At 36.9% G+C, this 10,556-nt stretch overlaps 1 non-coding gene across 1 annotated transcript; it reads right to left on the bottom strand.

Annotated features, from left to right (window-relative positions):
• Positions 1-2,735: 2,735 nt before the first annotated feature.
• Positions 2,736-2,839, bottom strand: LOC130956330 (small nucleolar RNA R71). The gene has a single exon (XR_009077074.1). It is a non-coding gene; the product is annotated as a small nucleolar RNA R71 (small nucleolar RNA).
• Between the last annotated feature and the right edge of the window lie 7,717 nt (positions 2,840-10,556).

Raw genomic sequence — 10,556 nt, 5'->3', positions numbered from 1 at the left:
TCAAGGGATTCTATTCCAACATGATCGAGAACTGACAGATGATTAGTCGTGCCGTGACAGAGCATTTGGACCTTTTTCACTGAGAGAATGGGATGTAGCCATTGACAACAGTGATGCCCTACATCCAGCTTGCCATGGAAAGGAGTAAGAAGGATTGGATGAAGGCAGTAGGAAAGCAGAGATTCAGAAGGAGCACAGCATCTTCATATGCCTATCTGAAATTACCATCGATGATCTACATAAGTATTTTTATCTTTATTTTCTGTTTATTTACTATTATTATTCGAAAACTCCGAAACCATTTATTATCCGCCTAACTGAGATTTACAAGATGACCATAGCTTGCTTCATACCAACAATCTCTGTGGGATCGACCCTTACTCACGTAAGGTTTATTACTTGGACGACCCAGTACACTTGCTGGTTAGTAGAGCGATGTTGTGAAATTATGTTTAGACCATGGTATTGAGCACCAAGTTTTTGGGGCCATTACCTAGGAATCAATTTCGAACAACAATTTAAGTATGAATCACAATTTCGTCCACCAAGTTTTTGGCGCCGTTGCCGGGGATCGTTCGAGTATGGACAACTGACGGTTCATCTTGTTGCTCAGATTAGGTAATTTTCTTTTTTATTTTCTTTTCAAAAAGTTTTCAAAAACATTTTTCAAAATTTTTCCTTTGTTTTCGAAAAATCCTTCAGAGTTTTTAAGAATGAATTCTAGAGTTTCAAAATGGTATGCTGAAGCTTGGCTGGCAATCAAGCTTTAGACTAACCTGGTATGATTCCTGGGATTTTGATTGAGGACTTTGAATTCAATTACTTCCTTTTTCCTTTATGTTTTTCGAAAAATATAAAATAAAATACAAAAAAATTCATAAAATCATAAAAACCAAAAATATTTTGTGTTTCTTGTTTGAGTCTAGTGTCATGTTTTAAGTTTGGTATCAATTGCATATTCATCTTGTTCTTGCATTTTTCGAAAATTCATGCATTCATAGTGTTCTTCATGATCTTCAAGTTGTTCTTGGTAAGTCTTCTTGTTTGATCTTTAAATTTTCTTGTTTTATGTTGTATGATGTTTTTCATGTGCATTTTTACATTCATAGTGTCTAAACATGAAAGATTTCTAAGTTTGGTGTCTTGCATGTTTTCTTTGCATAAAAAATTTTTCAAAAATATGTTCTTGATGTTCATCATGATCTTCAAAGTGTTTTTGGTGTTCATCTTGACATTCATAGTGTTCTTGCATGCATTATGTGTTTTGATTCATAATTTTCATGTTGTGAGTCATTTTTGTTGTTTTTCTCTCTCATCATTGAAAATTTTAAAACAAAAAAAATATCTTTTCCTTTTTTCTCTCAAAATTTCGAAAATTTGGGTTGACTTAGTCAAAAAATTTTAAAATTAGTTGTTTCTTGTAAGTCAAGTCAAATTTTCAAATTTTAAAAATCTTATCTTTTTAAAACTTTTTCAAAAATTAAATCTTTTTCATTTTTCTTATTAATTTTCGAAAATTCTTTAAAATATTTTTCAAAAATCTTTTTCTTAATTTTATTTTTATTTTCGAAACTTAACTAATAATTAATATGATTGATTCAAAAATTTGAAGTTTGTTACTTTCTTGTTAAGAAAGGTTCAATCTTTAAATTCTAGAATCTTATCTTTTAGTTTCTTGTTAGTAAAGTAATCAATTTTAATTTTAATCATATCTTTTTATCTTACCTTTTATATCATATCTTTTTCAAAAAATTTTGATTTTAAAATATTTTTTCAAAAATTGACTTTCAAATCTTTTTCAACTAACTATTTAACTTTTTGTTTATTTCTTATCTTTTTCAAAATCACCTAACAACTTTTCTCTCTCTAATTTTCGAAAATACCTCCCTCTTTTTCAAAAAATTTTTTTTAATTAATTAATTGTTTTAAATTTTAATTTTAATTTTATTTCTTATCTTAATTTTCGAAAATCATTAACTCCTTTTCAAAATTATTTTCGAAAACTTCTGTCTCTCATCTTATCCTATTTATTTGTTCATTTACTAACACTTCTCTTCATCTCAAATCTCTGCCCCTATCCTCACCCTTGTGTTTGGATTCTCCTTTCTTTATTCCCTTCTTCTTCTACTAACATAAAGGAATCTCTATACTGTGACATAGAGGATTCCTCTTCTTTTTTCAGTTCTCTTCTCTTTCATATGAGCAGAAATAAGGAAAAAGGCATTCTTGTTGAAGCTGATCCAGAACCTGAAAGGACTCTGAAGAGGAAACTAAGAGAAGCTAAATTACAACAATCCAGAGACAACCTTGCTGAAATTTTCGAACAAAAAAAGGAGCTGGCAGCCGAACCCAACAACAATAATGCAAGAAGGATGCTTGGTGATTATACCACACCTACGTCCAAGTTTGATGGAAGAAGCATCTCAATTCCTGCAATAGGAGCAAACAATTTTGAGCTGAAACCTCAATTAGTTACTGTAATGCAACAGAACTATAAGTTTCATGGACTTCTATCAGAAGATCCCTACCAGTTCTTAATTGAGTTCTTGTAGATTTGTGAGACTATTAAGACTAATGGAGTAGATCCTGAAGTCTACAGGCTCATGCTTTTCCCTTTTGCTGTAAGAGACAAAGCTAGAGCACGGTTGGACTCTCAACCTAAAGATAGCCTGGACTCCTGGGATAAGCTGGTCACGGCCTTCTTGGCTAAATTCTTTCCTCCTCAAAAGCTGAGCAAGCTTAGAGTGGATGTTCAAACTTTCAAACAAAAAGATGGTGAATCCCTCTATGAAGCTTGGGAAAGATACAAGCAGGTGACCAAAAGATGTCCTTCTGACATGTTTTCAGAATGGACCATGATAGATATATTCTATTATGGTCTATCTGAGTTCTCTAAGATGTCACTGGACCATTCTGCAGGTGGATCCATTCACTTAAAGAAAACGCATGCAGAGGCTCAAGAACTTATTGACATGGTTACAAATAACTAGTTCATGTACACTTCTGAGAGGAATTCCGTGAATAATGGGATGCCACAAAGGAAGGGGGTTCTTGAAATTGATGCTCTGAATGCCATATTGGCTCAGAACAAAATGTTGACTCAGCAAGTCAACATGATTTCTCAAAGTCTAAATGGATGGCAAAATGCATCCAACAGTACTAAAGAGGCATCTTCTGAAGAAGAAGCTTATGATCCTGAGAACCCTGCAATAGCAGAGGTAAATTATATGGGTGAACCTTATGAAAACACCTATAATTCATCATGGAGAAATCATCCAAATTTCTCATGGAAGGATCAACAAAAGCCTCAACAAGGCTTTAATAATGGTGGAAGAAATAGGCTCAGCAATATCAAGCCTTATCCATCATCTTCTCAGCAACAGACAGAGAATTCTGAACAGAGCACCTCTAACTTAGCAAACTTAGTCTATGATCTGTCTAAGCCACTTTAAGTTTCATGAGTGAAACAAGGTTCTCCATTAGAAATCTGGAGGCACAAGTGGGCCAGCTGAGTAAGAAAGTCACTGAAACTCTTCCTAGTACTCTCCCAAGCAATACTGAAGAAAATCCAAAAAGAGAGTGCAAGGCCATTGATATAATCAATATGGCCGAACCTAGAGAGGAAGGAAAGGACGTGAATCCCAATGAGGAAGACCTCATGGGACGTCTCTCAAGCAAAAAGGAGTTCCCTATTGAGGACTCAAAGGAAACTGAGACTCATATAGAGACCATAGAGATTCCATTAAACCTCCTTCTGCCATTCATGAGCTCTGAAGACTATTCTTCCTCTGAAGAGGATGAAGATATAACTAGAGAACAAGTTGCTCAATATCTAGGAGCTATCATGAAGCTAAATGCCAAGTTATTTGGTAATGAGACTTGGGAAGGTGAACCTCTCTTGCTCATTGGTGAACTAGATACATGGGTTCAACAAACTTTACCTCAAAAGAAACAAGATCCTGGTAAATTCTTAATACCCTGTACCAAAGGCACCATGACCTTTGAAAAGGCTCTGTGTGACCTAGGGTCAGGCATAAATCTAATGCCACTCTCTGTAATGGAGAAGCTGGGGATCATTGAGGTACAACCTGCCATATTCTCATTACAATTGGCAGACAAGTCAGTATGACAAGCTTATGGATTGGTAGAGGACATGTTAGTAAAGGTTAAAGGCCTTTACATCCCTGCTGATTTCATAATCTTAGACACTAGGAAGGAGGAGGATGAATGCATCATCCTTGGAAGACCTTTCGTAGCCACAGCAAGAGCTGTGATAGATGTTAACAGAGGAGAATTAGTCCTTCAATTGAATGGGGACTACCTTGTGTTTAAGGATCAAGGGTCTTCTTCTTTAACAATGGAGAGGAAGCATGAAAAGCTTCTCTCAGTACAGCGTCAAACAAAGCCCCCACCATCAAACTCTAAGTTTGGTGTTGCGAGGCCACAGCCAAACACTAAGTTTGGTGTTGAATCCCCATATCCAAACTCTAAGTTTGGTGTTGGGAGTCTACAACATTGACCTGATTACCTGTGTGGCTCCATGAGAGCCCACTGTCAAGCTATTGACATTAAAGAAGCGCTTATTGGGAGGCAACCCAATTTTTATTTATCTAATTTTATTTTTCTTTTATTGTTCTTTTATATTTTATTAGGTTCATGATCATGTGGAGTCACGAAAAAAATACTAAATTAAAAACAGAATCAAAAACAGCAAAAGAAAAATCACACCCTGGAGGAAAGACTACTGGCGTTCAAACGCCAGTAAGGAGCATCTGGCTGGCGTTCAACGCCAGAACAGAGCATGGATCTGGCGTTGAACACCAGAAACAAGCAGCATCCTGGTGTTTGAATGCCAAGAATATACCGTGAGGAGAGCTGGCGCTGAATGCCAGAAACAAGCATGGAACTGGCGTTCAACGCCAGAAACATGCTACAATTGGGCGTTGAACGCCCAACATAAGCATCACTTCGGCGTTTAAATGCCAGAATTGTATGCAAAGGCATTTTAAATGCCTAATTGGTGCAGGGATGTAAATTCTTGACACCTCAGGATCTGTGGACCCCACAGGATCCCCACCTACCTCAACTCACCTTCTCTCTTCTTCACCAATCACCTCAATCTCTCTTCCCTATCACCTCTTCACCACTCACATCCATCCATCTCTTTCCCACCCAATCCTACCCATATGGCCGAAACATACACATCTCTCCCTCTCATCCATATTTTCTCTTCTTCTTCTTCTTTTCTTTCTTCTCTTGCTCGAGGGTGAGCAAAATTCTAAGTTTGGTGTGGTAAAAGCATAGCTTTTTTGTTTTTCCATAACCATTGATGGCACCTAAGGCCAGAGAAACCTCAAAAAAAAGATAGAAAAGGGAAGACAAAAAATTTTTTCATCTCAAGGGTCCATAGCTCAGTAATAGAGCAGTTGACTGCACATCAAGAGAGCATGAGAAATTCCCTCATCAAGAAATCTCTGAAATACCTCAGGGCATACATTTTCCTCCACAACTATTGGGAGCAACTAAGGATAGGAGCACCAAAATCACTAGGGATCATGCAACAGAGGCAAGGAAGAGACATAAAGGAGCTCAAAAAGCACCATTGGTCCTCCAAAAGGCGCCACCCTCACTAAGGTGGACTCATTCCTTAACTTCCTTGTTCTTATCTCTCTGTTTTTCGATTTTTATGCTATATGTTTGTTTATGTTTTGTGTCTTTATTACATGATCATTAGTATTTAGTAACTATGTCTTAAGGCTATGAATAATTCCATGAATCCTTCACCTTTCTTAAATGAAAAATATTCCTAATTCAAAAGAACAAGAAGTACATGAACTTCGAAATTATCCTTGAATTTAGTTTAATTATATTGATGTGGTGATAATACTTTTTGTTTTCTGAATGAATGCTTGAACAGTGCATAATTTTGATCTTATTGTTTATGAATGTTAAAATTGTTGGCTCTTGAAAGAATGATGAACAAAGAGAATGCTATTGACAATATGAAAAATCATGAAAACTGATTCTTGAAGCAAGAAAAAGCAGTGAAAAAGCAAAAGCTTGAAAAAAAATGGCGAAAAAAAAAGAAAAAGCAAGCAGAAAAAGCCAATAGCCCTTAAAACCAAAAGGCAAGGGTAAAAAGGATCCAAGGCTTTGAGCATCAATGGATAGGAGGGCCCAAGGAAATAAAATCCAGGCCTAAGCGGCTAAACCAAGATGTCCATAACCATGTGCTTGTGGCATGCAGGTCCAAGTAAAAAGCTTGAGACTGAGTGGTTAAAGTCGTGATCCAAAGCAAAAAGAGTGTGCTTATGAACTCTGGACACCTCTAACTGGGGACTTTAGCAAAGCTGAGTCACAATCTGAAAAGGTTCACCCAGCTATGTGTCTGTGGCATTTATGTATCTGGTGGTAATACTGGAAAACAAAGTGCTTAGGGCCACGGCCAAGACTCATAAAAGTAGCTGTGTTCAAGAATCAACATACTTAACTAGGAGAATCAATAACACTATCTAAATATCTAAGTTCCTATAGATGCCAATCATTCTAAACATCAAAGGAAAAAGTGAGATGCCAAAACTGTTCAGAGGCAAAAAGCTGCAAGTCCCGCTCGTCTAATTAGGACTAATATTCATTGATATTCTGAAATTTATAGTATATTCTCTTCTTTTTATCCTAATTGATTTCCAGTTGCTTGGGGACAAGCAACAATTTAAGTTTGGTGTTGTGATGAGCGGATAATTTATATGCTTTTTGGCATTATTTTAGATAGTTTTTACTATAATCTAGCTACTTTTAGGGATGTTTTCATTAGTTTTTATGCTAAATTCACATTTCTAGATTTTACTATGAGTTTGTGTTTTTTTCTATGATTTCGGGTATTTTCTGGCTGAAATTGAGGGACCTGAGCAAAACTCTGATAAAAGGCTGACAAAGGACTGCTGATGCTGTTGGATTCTGACCTCCCTGCACTCGAAATGAATTTTCTGGAGCTACAGAACTCCAAATGATGCGCTCTTAATGGCGTTAGAAAGTAGACATCCAGAGCTTTCCAGCAATATATAAAAGTCCAGTTCCATGCTGCATGCTAGAGTCAAACGCCAGAAACATGTCACAAACCAGAGTTGAACGCCAAAAACACGTTACAACTTGGCGTTCAACTCCAAAAGAATCCTCTGCACGTGTAAAGCTCAAGCTCAGCACAAGCACACACCAAGTGGGCCCTGAAAGTGGATTTCTACATCAATTACTTACTTCTGTAAACACTAGTAGCTAGTCTAGTATAAATAGAACATTTTACTATTGTATTCTAGGTCTTTGACCATTCGGTCTTTTGACCATAGGTCCTTCTCCCTATTTTCGAATTCATATTACATTTTTGGGGCTGGCCATTTGGCCATGCCTGGACCTTCACTTATGTATTTTCAATGGTAGAGTTTCTACATACCATAGATTAAGGGTGTGGAGCTCTGCTGCACCTCGAGTTTTAATGCAATTACTACTATTTTCTATTCAATTCAACTTATTCTTATTCTAAGATATTTGTTGTACTTCAACATGATGCATGTGATGATCTGTGACACTTATTATCATTCTCACCTATGAACGCGTGACTGGCAACCACTTCCGTTCTACCTTAGATCGGGCGCATATCACTTGGATTCCTGATGCACGACGCATGGTTGCCCTCTCCCGACAACCGAGCCTTCTATTCCGTGAGATCAGAGTCTTCGTGGTATAAGCTAGAATTGATGGCGGCATTCATGAGAATCCAAAAAGTCTAAACCTTGTCCGTGGTATTCCGAGTAGGATTTCGGGATTGAATGACTGTGACGAGCTTCAAACTCGCGATTGTTCGGCGTGATGACAAACGCAAAAGAATCAAGGGATTCTATTCCAACATGATCGAGAATCGACAGATGATTAGCCGTGCCGTGACAGAGCATTTGGACCTTTTTCACTGAGAGGATGGGATGTAGTCATTGACAACGGTGATGCCCTACATACAGCTTGCCAGGGAAAGGAGTAAGAAGGATTGGATGAAGGCAGTAGGAAAGCAGAGATTCAGAAGGAGCACAACATCTTCATACGCCTATCTGAAATTCCCATCGATGATCTACATAAGTATTTTTATCTTTATTTTCTGTTTATTTACTATTAATATTCGAAAACTCCATAACCATTTATTATCCGCCTGACTGAGATTTACAAGATGACCATAGCTTGCTTCATACCAACCATCTCTGTGGGATCAACCCTTACTCACGTAAGGTTTATTACTTGGACGACCCAGTACACTTGCTGATTAGAAGAGCGAAGTTGTGAAATTATGTTTAGACCATGGTATTGAGCACCAAGTTTTTGGGGCCATTACCTGGGAATCAATTTCGAATAACAATTTAAATATGAATCACAATTTCGTCCACCAACTTCCTTACAATTCCATGAGAGACGACCCGAGGTTTAAATACTTCGGTTATCAATTTTATTAGGGGTTTGTTACTTGTGACAACCAAGTTTTTTGTACGAAAGGATTTTTTCGAGGCACAAAATTACTGACGCGTACGCGTCCTTGACGCGTGCGCGTCCTTTTCCACACATGGCCACCCACACGTCCGCGCATTGTGCGCCTCCGCGCGCTTTCTTTTCTCTCTATGCACGCGTACCCGGGCTGTACGCGTGCGCATCAACTGCGCCGCTAGCTTTCAAGTTTCTCTCCTCCCTTCTCCTCCTTATTCTCTTTCCTTCTCTTTTACATGTTGCATATGCATACTTTCCTTCATTGCGTTTTATTTTTATTCATATTTTTATCTCCTTTTCTACTTTCTTATTTCACCATTGACTTGTTTGCTATTTAGTTGACATGCCCTGTGCTTCAATTATTTTTCTCGCTTACATGTTGTAGCTACCATGTAGTTGAGAACCTTATTATTTGGTACTAGCCCACATATGTTTTATTTCTTTTCATATCTTTGCTTGTGGGTTCTTTCCCTTCCTTTTTCTCTTCTTTCAGGATGGCCACCAAGAGAAAAAAGGAAAAGTTTCTAACTGGAGCAATAAACAAGTCTGTTGCACAATCTTTGGAGATAGGCACCAGTTGGAGCAACCCGCCCACTTGCGCATCTCAGCATACACCAAGGACGGTGCAATCTTTAAGTGTGGGGAGGTCGATACCGACTTCCGCAGGTTAGTTAGTTCCTTTTCAACACCAATGTGAGATTTTCTTTGTTAGTTCATTGTTGCATTTGCATGTTTGATTGCATGTTTGTTTGTTTTTGTGCATATTCTACCACTGCTTGGTTGAAATAATGAATTCTTCTTCAAGAAACTTCTTATAGTATTTCACTAATTTGAATAAAATTTTTGTTAAACTTATTTGAAGAAATATTATATTGGAACATGGTTTAGAGCTCAAACACACAAAACCAGTGAGATTTTGAGCCTAATTGATTGGTTGCATTTTATCAACCAATATTTTGTTTTAGTGTGTGTTGTTCTCTCTAAAATTGTGATCTATATCTTGCTTAATTCTATATTTCCAAGGTTTGATATATGCATACACTTATATGATTGAGGCCTTTGTTTCTCTGAGCTTACATACCCATATGGCCTTACCCTTTCATTATCCCTTGCAAACCAATCTTGAGTCTATTTTACCCCATTTATTCTTTACTTTACCACATCACTAACTCTAAGTGGAAAACAATAATGTCCCTAATTTGAATCCTTGGTTAGCTTAGACTAGTGAGAGTACTCATGAATTAAGTGTGGAAAAATTGGGTTTGGAAACATTTGGTTCGAGACTTGGGTGTTGTGTATTCTTGAGAGAATATGAACAAGAATGTTAAGCACATGTTTATGCATGCAATACTTTAATCATATGCATTGAGAAAAACATAAGAAAAGAAAAGAGAAATGAAAAAAAAAATATGAGAAAAAGAAAAAAAAGAGCAAATAATAAAAAGGGGACAAAATGCCCCAAGTTAAGTAATAATATCAATGCATATGAGTTGTACCTAAATTTGGGATGCTTGAATATGTGCAAAACATGGTTAATGGATAAGTTAGGTTGTGTATTTTGATTACATGGATTGTCCTAAGTTAGGTGAGAAGTTTAGGTTAATTAAGGATTAAGATTCTAGTCCACTTGACCAAATACAATCCTACCTTGACCCTAACCCCATTACAACCCTTAAAAGACCTCTTGATATGTGTATTTATGCATTAATTCTTTGTTGATTGGTAGAAGAAGAGCAAGCCTTAGAAAGTAAGATTAGTAGAGAATTGAGAGAATCGAACCTTAAACACCTGAGCGATTAGAGTGTGTAAACCTCCAGTGAGGGTTCGATGCTCGATTCCTTGTTCCCGGCTTTCATGAGCTATTTTCTTTTGCAAGATTACTTGTACCTTATTTTATGATTTGAATTACTGAGATTCAGTTTATATTTCTTCTTGAAGGATTTGTTTACTTTTCACCAAGTAGGTAAAAGCATTTGCATGTAGTTGCATTCATATGAATAGGTTGTATTTCATACATCCTACCATTCCTCTTCACT

The sequence above is a fragment of the Arachis stenosperma genome, chromosome 1 (genome assembly GCF_014773155.1).
Source record: "Arachis stenosperma cultivar V10309 chromosome 1, arast.V10309.gnm1.PFL2, whole genome shotgun sequence".
Classification (NCBI taxonomy): Eukaryota; Viridiplantae; Streptophyta; class Magnoliopsida; order Fabales; family Fabaceae; genus Arachis; species Arachis stenosperma.
Note: the sequence above shows the minus strand (reverse complement) of the source record. Positions and strands in the feature narration are given on the sequence as shown.